The sequence below is a fragment of the Taudactylus pleione genome, unplaced genomic scaffold (genome assembly GCF_031769625.1).
Source record: "Taudactylus pleione unplaced genomic scaffold, aTauple2 ptg000268l, whole genome shotgun sequence".
In the NCBI taxonomy this organism is placed as follows: Eukaryota; Metazoa; Chordata; class Amphibia; order Anura; family Myobatrachidae; genus Taudactylus; species Taudactylus pleione.
In genome coordinates, this window is record NW_028284670.1 from 574,675 (window position 1) to 587,075 (window position 12,401).

A 12,401-nucleotide genomic window follows, 5' to 3' on the forward strand; every position below is an offset into this window, starting at 1 on the left:
TAGCATAAGGAGGCACTGCTACACAGACATGACGTAGCATAAGGAGGCCCTCCTACACAGACTTGACGTAGCATAAGGAGGCACTCCTACACAGACATGACATAGCACACTATAGTCACGTAACATAAGGAGGCACTACTACACAGACATGACGTAGCATAAGGAGGCACTCCGACACAGACATGACGTAGCATAAGGAGGCACTGCTACACAGACATGACGTAGCATAAGGTGGCACTCCTACACAGACTTGACGAAGCATAAGGAGGCACTCCTACACAGACATGACATAGCACACTATAGTCACGTAACATAAGGAGGCACTCCTACACTGACGTGACGTAGCACACAGCAGTGACGTAGCATAAGGAGGTACTCCTACACAGACATGACGTAGCATAAGGAGGCACTGCTACACAGACATGATGAAACATAAGGAGGCACTCCTACAGAGACATGACGTAGCATAAGGAGGCACTCCTACACAGACATGACGAAGCATAAGGAGGCACTCCTACACAGACATGACGTAGCATAAGGAGGCACTGCTACACAGACATGACGAAGCATAAGGAGGCACTCCTACACAGACATGACGTAGCATAAGGAGGCACTCCTACACAGACATGACGTAGCATAAGGAGGCACTCCATCACAGACATGACGCAGAATAAGGAGGCACTCCTACACAGACATGACGTAGCATAAGGAGGCACTCCTACACAGACATGACGTAGCATAAGGAGACACTCCTTCACAGACATGACGCAGCATAAGGAGGCACTCCTACACAGACATGACATAGCACACAATAGTCACGTAGCATAAGGAGGCACTCCTACACAGACATGACGTAGCACACAGCAGCGATGTAACATAAGGAGGCGCTCCTACACAGACATGACGTAGCACACAGCAGCGATTTAACATAAGGAGGCACTCCTACACAGACATGACGTAGCACACAACAGCGATGTAACATAAGGAGGCGCTCCTACACAGACATGACGTAGCACACAGCAGCGATGTAACATAAGGAGGCGCTCCTACACAGACGTGACGTAGCACACAGCAGTGACGTAGCATAAGGAGGCACTCCTACACAGACATGACATAGCACACAGCAGTGACGTAACATAAGGAGGCACTCCTACACAGACTTGACGTAGCATAAGGAGGCACTCCTACACAGACATGACATAGCACACTATAGTCACGTAACATAAGGAGGCACTCCTACACAGACGTGACGTAGCACACAGCAGTGACGTAGCATAAGGAGGTACTCCTACACAGACATGATGTAGCACACAGCAGTGACGTAGCATAAGGAGGCACTCCTACACAGACATGACGTAGCACACAGCAGCGATGTAACATAAGGAGGCACTCCTACACATACGTGATGTAGCACACAGCAGTGATGTAACATAAGGAGGCTCTCCTACACAGACATGACTTAGCACACAGCAGTGACGTAACATAAGGAGGCACACCTACACAGACATGACCTAGCACACATCAGTGACGTAACATAAGGAGGCACTCCTACACAGACATGACCTAGCACACAGCATTGACGTAGCATAAGGAGGCACTCCTACAGAGACATGACGTAGCACACAGCAGTGATGTAACATAAGGAGGCACTCCTACACAGAAATGACGTAGCACACAGCAGTGATGTAACATAAGGAGGCACTCCTACACAGACATGACCTAGCACACAGCAGTGATGTAACATAAGGAGGCACTCCTACACAGACATGACCTAGCACACAGCAGTGACATAACATAAGGAGGCACTCCTACACAGACATGACGTAGCATAAGGAGACACTCCTTCACAGACATGACGCAGCATAAGGAGGCACTCCTACACAGACATGACATAGCACACAATAGTCACGTAGCATAAGGAGGCACTCCTACACAGACATGACGTAGCACACAGCAGCGATGTAACATAAGGAGGCACTCCTACACAGACATGACCTAGCACACAGCAGTGACATAACATAAGGAGGCACTCCTACACAGACATGACGTAGCATAAGGAGGCACTGCTACACAGACATGACGTAGCATAAGGAGGCCCTCCTACACAGACTTGACGTAGCATAAGGAGGCACTCCTACACAGACATGACATAGCACACTATAGTCACGTAACATAAGGAGGCACTACTACACAGACATGACGTAGCATAAGGAGGCACTCCGACACAGACATGACGTAGCATAAGGAGGCACTGCTACACAGACATGACGTAGCATAAGGTGGCACTCCTACACAGACTTGACGAAGCATAAGGAGGCACTCCTACACAGACATGACATAGCACACTATAGTCACGTAACATAAGGAGGCACTCCTACACTGACGTGACGTAGCACACAGCAGTGACGTAGCATAAGGAGGTACTCCTACACAGACATGACGTAGCATAAGGAGGCACTGCTACACAGACATGATGAAACATAAGGAGGCACTCCTACAGAGACATGACGTAGCATAAGGAGGCACTCCTACACAGACATGACGAAGCATAAGGAGGCACTCCTACACAGACATGACGTAGCATAAGGAGGCACTGCTACACAGACATGACGAAGCATAAGGAGGCACTCCTACACAGACATGACGTAGCATAAGGAGGCACTCCTACACAGACATGACGTAGCATAAGGAGGCACTCCATCACAGACATGACGCAGCATAAGGAGGCACTCCTACACAGACATGACGTAGCATAAGGAGGCACTCCTACACAGACATGACGTAGCATAAGGAGACACTCCTTCACAGACATGACGCAGCATAAGGAGGCACTCCTACACAGACATGACATAGCACACAATAGTCACGTAGCATAAGGAGGCACTCCTACACAGACATGACGTAGCACACAGCAGCGATGTAACATAAGGAGGCGCTCCTACACAGACATGACGTAGCACACAGCAGCGATTTAACATAAGGAGGCACTCCTACACAGACATGACGTAGCACACAACAGCGATGTAACATAAGGAGGCGCTCCTACACAGACATGACGTAGCACACAGCAGCGATGTAACATAAGGAGGCGCTCCTACACAGACGTGACGTAGCACACAGCAGTGACGTAGCATAAGGAGGCACTCCTACACAGACATGACATAGCACACAGCAGTGACGTAACATAAGGAGGCACTCCTACACAGACTTGACGTAGCATAAGGAGGCACTCCTACACAGACATGACATAGCACACTATAGTCACGTAACATAAGGAGGCACTCCTACACAGACGTGACGTAGCACACAGCAGTGACGTAGCATAAGGAGGTACTCCTACACAGACATGATGTAGCACACAGCAGTGACGTAGCATAAGGAGGCACTCCTACACAGACATGACGTAGCACACAGCAGCGATGTAACATAAGGAGGCACTCCTACACATACGTGATGTAGCACACAGCAGTGATGTAACATAAGGAGGCTCTCCTACACAGACATGACTTAGCACACAGCAGTGACGTAACATAAGGAGGCACACCTACACAGACATGACCTAGCACACATCAGTGACGTAACATAAGGAGGCACTCCTACACAGACATGACCTAGCACACAGCATTGACGTAGCATAAGGAGGCACTCCTACAGAGACATGACGTAGCACACAGCAGTGATGTAACATAAGGAGGCACTCCTACACAGAAATGACGTAGCACACAGCAGTGATGTAACATAAGGAGGCACTCCTACACATACGTGACGTAGCACACAGCAGTGATGTAACATAAGGAGGCACTCCTACACAGATATGACGTAGCACACAGCAGTGACGTAACATAAGGAGGCACTCCTACACAGACATGACCTAGCACACAGCAGTGATGTAACATAAGGAGGCACTCCTACACAGACATGACGTAGCATAAGGAGGCACTCCTACACAGACATGACGCAGCATAAGGAGGCACTCCTACACAGACATGACATTGCACACAATAGTCACGTAGCATCAGGAGGCACTCCTACACAGACATGACGTAGCACACAGCAGCGATGTAACATAAGGAGGCGCTCCTACACAGACATGACGTAGCACACAGCAGCGATGTAACATAAGGAGGCACTCCTACACAGACATGACGTAGAACACAACAGCGATGTAACATAAGGAGGCGCTCCTACACAGACATGACGTAGCACACAGCAGCGATGTAACATAAGGAGGCGCTCCTATACAGACGGGACGTAGCACACAGCAGTGACGTAGCATAAGGAGGCACTCCTACACAGACATGACATAGCACACAGCAGTGACGTAACATAATGAAGCACTCCTACACAGACATGACGTAGCACACAGCAGCGATGTAACATAAGGAGGCGCTCCTACACAGACATGACATAGCACACAGCAGCGATGTAACATATGGAGGCGCTCCTACACAGACATGACGTAGCACACAGCAGCGATGTAACATAAGGAGGCGCTCCTACACAGACATGACGTTGCACACAGCAGTGATGTAGCATAAGGAGGCACTCCTACACAGACATGACTTAGCACACTATAGTCAGGTAACATAAGGAGGCACTCCTACACAGACGTGACGTAGCACACAGCAGTGACGTAGCATAAGGAGGTACTCCTACACAGACATGATGTAGCATAAGGAGGCACTGCTACACAGACATGACGAAACATAAGGAGGCACTCCTACACAGACATGACGTAGCATAAGGAGGCACTCCTACACAGACATGACGAAGCATAAGGAGGCACTCCTACACAGACATGACATAGCACACAATAGTCACGTAGCATAAGGAGGCACTCCTACACAGACATGACGTAGCACACAGCAGCGATGTAACATAAGGAGGCGCTCCTACACAGACATGACGTTGCACACAGCAGCGATGTAACATAAGGAGGCACTCCTACACAGACATGACGTAGCACACAACAGCGATGTAACATAATGAGGCACTCCTACACAGACATGACGTAGCACACAGCAGCGATGTAACATAAGGAGGCGCTCCTACACAGACGTGACGTAGCACACAGCAGTGATGTAACATAAGGAGGCACTCCTACACAGATATGATGTAGCACACAGCAGCGATGTAACATAAGGAGGCGCTCCTACACAGACATGATGTAGCACACAGCAGCGATGTAACATAAGGAGGCACACCTACACAGAGATGACGTAGCACACAGCAGCGATGTAACATAAGGAGGCGCTCCTACACAGACATGACGTAGCACACAGCAGTGACGTAGCATAAGGAGGCACTCCTACACAGACATGTCGTAGCACACAGCAGTGACGTAGCATAAGGAGGCACTCCTACACAGACATGACGTAGCACACAGCAGTGACGTAGCATAAGGAGGCACTCCTACACAGACATGACGTAGCACACAGCAGTGACACAGCATAAGGAGGCACTCCTACACAGACATGACCTAGCACACAGCAATGACGTAACATAAGGAGGCACTCCTACACAGACATGACGTAGCACACAGCAGTGACACAGCATAAGGAGGAACACCTACAGAGACATGATGTAGCACACAGCAATGACGTAACATAAGGAGGCACTCCTACACAGATATGACGTAGCACACAGCAGTGACACAGCATAAGGAGGCACTCCTACACAGACATGATGTAGCACACAGCAATGACGTAACATAAGGAGGCACTCCTACACAGACATGATGTAGCACACAGCAATGACGTAACATAAGGAGGCACTCCTACACAGACATGATGTAGCACACAGCAGTGACGTAACATAAGGAGGCTCTCCTACACAGACATGATGTAGCATACAGCAGTGACACAGCATAAGGAGGCACTCCTACACAGACATGACGTAGCACACAGCAGTGACGTAACATAAGGAGGCACTCCTACACAGACATGATGTAGCACACAGCAGTGACGTAACATAAGGAGGCACTCCTACACAGACATGACGTAGCACACAGCAGAGCCGTAACATAAGGAGGCACTACTACACAGACATGACGTAGCACACAGCAGTGACGTAACATAAGGAGGCACTCCTACACAGACATGATGTTGCACACAGCAGTGACGTAACATAAGGAGGCTCTCCTACACTGACAAGATGTAGCACACAGCAGTGACACAGCATAAGGAGGCACTCCTACACAGACATGACGTAGCACACAGCAATGACGTAAGATAAGGAGTCTCTCCTACACAGACATGATGTAGCACACAGCAGTGAAGTAGCATAAGGAGGCACTCCTACACAGACATGACGTAGCACACAGCAGTGACGTAACATAAGGAGGCACTCCTACACAGACATGACGTAGCACACAGCAGTGACGTAGCATAAGGAGGCACTCCTACACAGACATGACATAGCACACAGCAGTGATGTAACATAAGGAGGCACTCCTACACAGACATGACGTAGCACACAGCAGTGACACAGCATAAGGAGGCACTCCTACACAGACAAGACGTAGCACACAGCAATGACGTAACATAAGCAGGCGCTCCTACACAGACATGACGTAGCACACAGCAGTGATGTAGAATAAGGAGGCGCTCCTACACAGATATGACGTAGCACACCGCAGTGACGAAGCATAAGGAGGCAATCCTACACAGACATGACGTAGCACACAGCAGTGATGTAACATAAGGTGGCACTCCCACACAGACATGATGTAGCACACAGCAGTGACGTAGCATAAGGAGGCAATCCTACACAGACATGACATAGCACACAGCAGTGACGTAACATATGGATGCGCTCCTACACAGACATGACGTAGCACACAGCTGCGATGTAACATAAGGAGGCACTCCTACACAGACATGACGTAGCACACAGCAGTGATGTAACATAAGGAGGCACTCCTACACAGACATGACGTAGCACACAGCAGTGACGTAACATAAGGAGGCACTCCTACACATACGTGATGTAGCACACAGCAGTGATGTAGCATAAGGAGGCGCCCTACACAGACATGACCTAGCACACAGCAGTGACGTAACATAAGGAGGCACTCCTACACAGACATGACCTAGCACTCAGCAGTGACGTAACATAAGGAGGCACTCCTACACATACGTGACGTAGCACACAGCAGTGACGTAACATAAGGAGGCACTCCTACACAGACATGACGTAGCACACAGCAGTGATGTAACATAAGGAGGCACTCCTACCCAGACATGATGTAGCACACAGCAGTGACGTAGCATAAGGAGGCACTCCTACACAGACATGACGTAGCACACAGCAGTGACGTAACATAAGGAGGCACTCCTACACAGACATGACGTAGCACACAGCAGTGAAGTAGCATAAGGAGGCACTCCTAGACAGACGTGACATAGCACACAGCAGTGAAGTAGCATAAGGAGGCACTCCTACACAGACATGACATAGCACACAATAGTCACGTAGCATAAGGAGGCACTCCTACACAGACATGAAGTAGCACACAGCAGCGATGTAACATAAGGAGGCACTCCTACACAGACATGACGTAGCACACAACAGCGATGTAACATAAGGAGGCACTCCTACACAGACATGACGTAGCACACAGCAGCGATGTAACATAAGGAGGTGCTCCTACACAGACGTGACGTAGCACACAGCAGTGATGTAACTTAAGGGGGTACTCCTACACAGACATGACGTAGCACACAGCAGCGATGTAACATAAGGAGGCGCTCCTACACAGACATGACGTAGCACACAGCAGCGATGTAACATAAGGAGGCTCTCCTACACAGACATGACGTAGCACACAGCAGCGATGTAACATAAGGAGGCGCTCCTACACATACATGATGTAGCACACAGCAGTGATGTAGCATAAGGAGGCACTCCTACACAGACATGACCTAGCACACAGCAGTGATGTAACATAAGGAGGCACTCCTACACAGATATGACGTAGCACACAGCAATGACGTAACATAAGGAGGCACTCCTACACAGACATGACCAAGCACTCAGCAGTGACGTAGCATAAGGAGGCACTCCTACACAGACATGACGTAGCACACAGCAGTAATGTAACATAAGGAGGCACTCCTACACAGACATGACCTAGCACACAGCAGTGACGTAACATAAGGAGGCACATCTACACATACGTGACGTAGCACACAGCAGTGATGTAACATAAGGAGGCACTCCTACACATACGTGACGTAGCACACAGCAGTGACGTAACATAAGGAGGCACTCCTACACAGACATGACGTAGCAAACAGCAGTGACGTAGCATAAGTAGGTACTCCTACACAGACATGATGTAGCACACAGCAGTGAAGTAACATAAGGAGGTACTCCTACACAGACATGACGTAGCACACAGCAGTGACGTAACATAAGGAGGCACTCCTACACAGACATGACGTAGCACACAGCAGTGAAGTAGCATGAGGAGGCACTCCTACACAGACATGACGTAACACACAGCAGTGATGTAACATAAGGAGGCTCTCCTACACAGCCATGACTTAGCACACAGCAGTGACGTAACAGAAGGAGGCACTCCTACACAGACATGCCGTAGCACACAGGGTCTGGTCGCCGCTGGTCGGAGGTCGGGAGACGGCTTCGCAGAGGGCAGAGCAAACAAGTCTAGCCCAATGCTGGTCGAAGTCCTTCCTCGTCGCAGGGTCTGGTCGTCGCTGGTCGGAGGTCGGTTTCACAGAGGGCAGAGCAAACAAGTCTGACCCTCTGCTACTTGTAGTCCTTCCTCGTCGCAGTCGGCAGTCTGGGGGACGCTGGTCGGAGCTTGGCAGTCGCTTCTTCAGAGGGCAGAGCAGCAAGTCTAACCCTCGGCAAGTCGAATCCTTCTTCCTCTCAGCAGTCCTCTTTCAGCTTCCTCGGCCGGTGCAGGTCCAGAAAAAATGCGGCAGCAGGTCCTCTGGAGCCCGAGTGTAGTCACAGTCCAGTCAGTCAGCACTGATAAGAACAGATACTACACTTGATCTTAGCCAAAAGGCCGAGAAGCGATCAGTGTATTGGAGAAGAAGGGGTACAGGGCCGTGGATCGCAGTTGCTATTGCACACACAATTGACCCATTATATTGCACAGCGCATGCGTACGCTTCACAGTGCGCATGCGCGGACTGGCCGCTGCTATGGTGACGCAGACCCATGGCAGAGTGATTGACAGGAAGTGCCGTTTGTGGGTGGTGACGGTGGGGTGGTCAGGTGAAAGCAGGCGTGCCAGTCCGTTTCAATGGCGTTGCAGGGGCGTGCGTAAATTAGCCACTGCGATATCATACACAGCCTGAGGCCTGATAGCGTGCGCTGAAGTGAGCAGTTCCTGAGTGCGGTCTGACCCTGCTTTAACTGTGTGTATGGGTCTGATGCTGCCAAAGTATACGGATGTGAGTATGGGGAAGTGGGCGTCCTTATGTCAGGCTGCGATCACAATGCAAATGCAATTATTTGCATATCACCGCTGATATTAGCGACTGCGCTGTGTGCGTATAAGCAGAATAGCGATCCTTGCTGAAGAAGGCCAATTCGCAGAGGGTCAGTGCAGAGCCATAACTAAACTTTTTGGTGCCCTGTACCAGAAAGAGCATTGGTGCCCCCCTCAAGGGACATGGGGGGTCATTCAGACCCGCTCGCGAGGGAAGTTCGCTCGCAAGCGGGTCGATGTTTGGCGAATGCGCATGCGCATGATGGAGGGAGCTCCGTCGTGCGCATGCGCGAGACCCGGCGAGCGACGAGAAATACGTTGCTTGGGGGCTCGCACCAAAGGGGGTGTGCTGTCGATGGTGACTGACAGCACGACCCCTTTGGTGGGCGTGCCAGGGGTGTGGCTGCCAGATGGAGGCGTTCCCATGGGAATGCCTACCATCTGAGTCCAGCCCCACTGACATCAGTAATGATGTCAGTGGGAGTGACTTTGGCTCTGATAGAGCCAAAATCACTCCTGGGCTTGCGGCAGCGAGACCCTACCGCAGGGTCTCGTCGCAAGCCCGATGGTTGCGATGGTCTTTGACCATCGCGACCATCATCATGGACGCTCGCATAAGCTGTGGGTGGTAACCCACAGCTATGCGAGCGTCCATGAGGACGCTCCAAAAACAGGTAGAAGGGCCCTGTTTCAGAGCTGAATCAGGCCCATAATACACCCTAAAAAGAGCCATGGCCTCATGGGGAAGGGCCAGGGAAGAGATAGGAGAGGCCAGGTGATGCTGGGGATGAAATAAGAGGAAACTACAAGTGAGAATTATAATAAACAGAAATTTGACAGGCCAAAACAGCGCCCCCTGACCTGTGGTGCACTATGCCATGGCACTGGCTGCACTACCCTAGCTACGGCCCTGGGTCAGTGTGTTGTGTACAACCAGAAGGGGGCTGTAATTCCAGCAGCCTAATACTAGCAACTGTATATCCTGGACTGGACATAGTAGTGTTGTGCGATGGCAGCTTCTAACTCCAACCAGTCAATGTAGCTATGGCACACAAGACTAGTCACCTAGGGCATGACAGTGTACAGAAGCTACTAGATAACACGGAGACAGGGATGTCGGTGAACAATCCTGAAAGACCAAAGTACAAAGTACAAAGTAAATTAACTAAATTGAATGTGTTTTATGGTTTTATTGTATATTATTTTGGACAAAAAATGATGTGTAGAAATACTGCGCTATGAGCCAAGTTTGTTTTACATGATACACAGAGGAGATCAGGAGCAGGATCAGAGGAAAAGGATTTGTTATATGCTGAAAGACAAGCTGCCTTTGTGTGAGCATAAAACCATAGGGGATCAGGAGACGGGGGCTTTCACTTGATGTTGTCTTCCCATTTATCTTGCATTTGCGACATTGGAACATTATTACTGCATACACACTGTGGTTCTGAAATACTGCACTATATATTTTATATATCTGATTTATCTTCCCCATGTTCTGCATTTCCCTGACATTTAATGGAATACTGGTCAAGAATTTGTCAATTGACTGTCACAGCATTGTGTATAGTTCTACTGGACATTCAAGGGAGTCGGTATGCAATATCGGCGGCTGTATAGCCGCTGGATGAAATACCGATGGCGGCAGCCCAGCAGGTCGAAACCCCGACAGCTGCAGGTAAATACCCTAACCCTCCCCTCTCCCCCCCTAACCCTCCCTTCGGGGTGCCTAACCCTAAATTCCCCCCTAGTGCCTAACCCTAACCCCCATCCCCGCACCCTAAACCTAACTCTCCTGGGGAGTGCCTAACCCTAACCCCCCCTAGTGTTGCCTAACCCCCCCTTCCCTAACCCTCCCAGGGGGTGCCTAACCATAATCCCCATCCCCGCACCCTAACCCCCCCTAGTGATGCCTAACCCCCCCTTCCCATTCCCTAACCATCCCAGGGGGTGCCTAACCCTAACCCCCCATTTCCCCACCCTAACCCTCCTGAGGGGGTGACTAAGCCCAAGTCCCCCCAGGGGTCCTTAAACCTTACCCCCCCCACGGCTAGACGCTAAGACACCCGGCACACCTCGTTCAGTATGCCGGGTGTCGGGATTCCATAGCGGGGCTTAGTTAGCGCCCATAGTTAGCGCCCGCCAGTATCATGACTGCATCCCGTTCCAAGAGCCATTGTGTGTATCTGTGTTTGTTTATTGTACTTGTTAGTGGAGTTCAGTGTCTTCTTCTGTACACACTATGCTGCTGCTGGTATTGGTTGTGCCCATGGGCATAACTACCATAGTTGCAGCGGAACAGCTGCTATGGGGCCCCCTAGCTAAGGGGAGCCCCATCTTTCTTCTGAAAGTTATTTGTTTTATATACATTTTTTCACCTTAGGGTGATACATAGGGGCCCTTACACACTTTTGCTATGGGGCTTTTAACTACCTAGTTATGTCCCTGTTTGTGACTTCGGATATATCAGATTGTGTCTATCAACAGACTTTTGAAGGGCTGAATCAGAGATGGGGGCTGATTGGGATGAAGGGAGAGATTAAGCTGTAGGGTGGTGAGTGTGATATGGACAGTAAGATGTGAGAACTGGGTGATGGGCACATGAGATGGGGGCACTGACTGAGATGTCAGGAATGAGGATTGCTTTGGGGAGTGGGATGTCTGGTCTTGTATGCTATGTAGGGGGTAAGAGGGATGATTGTAGGCACTGAGAGGGAGTGACAGAGTTGGAAAGTTGTAGGCACTAAATGGAATGGATGTGGGCACTGAGTGGGATGGGTGTGGGCACTGAGTGGAATGGGTGTGGGCACTGAATGGGATGGGTGGGCACTGAGTGCGATGGGTATGGGTACTGAGTGCGATGGGTGTGGGCACTGAGTGGGATGGTTGTGGGTACTGAGTGGGATGGGTGTGGGCACAGAGTGGGATGGATCTG

At 50.2% G+C, this 12,401-nt stretch overlaps 1 pseudogene; it reads right to left on the minus strand.

The window, feature by feature from the left end:
- Positions 1 to 8,949: 8,949 nt before the first annotated feature.
- Positions 8,950 to 9,049, minus strand: LOC148513807 (U2 spliceosomal RNA; annotated as a pseudogene).
- Positions 9,050 to 12,401: the final 3,352 nt, after the last annotated feature.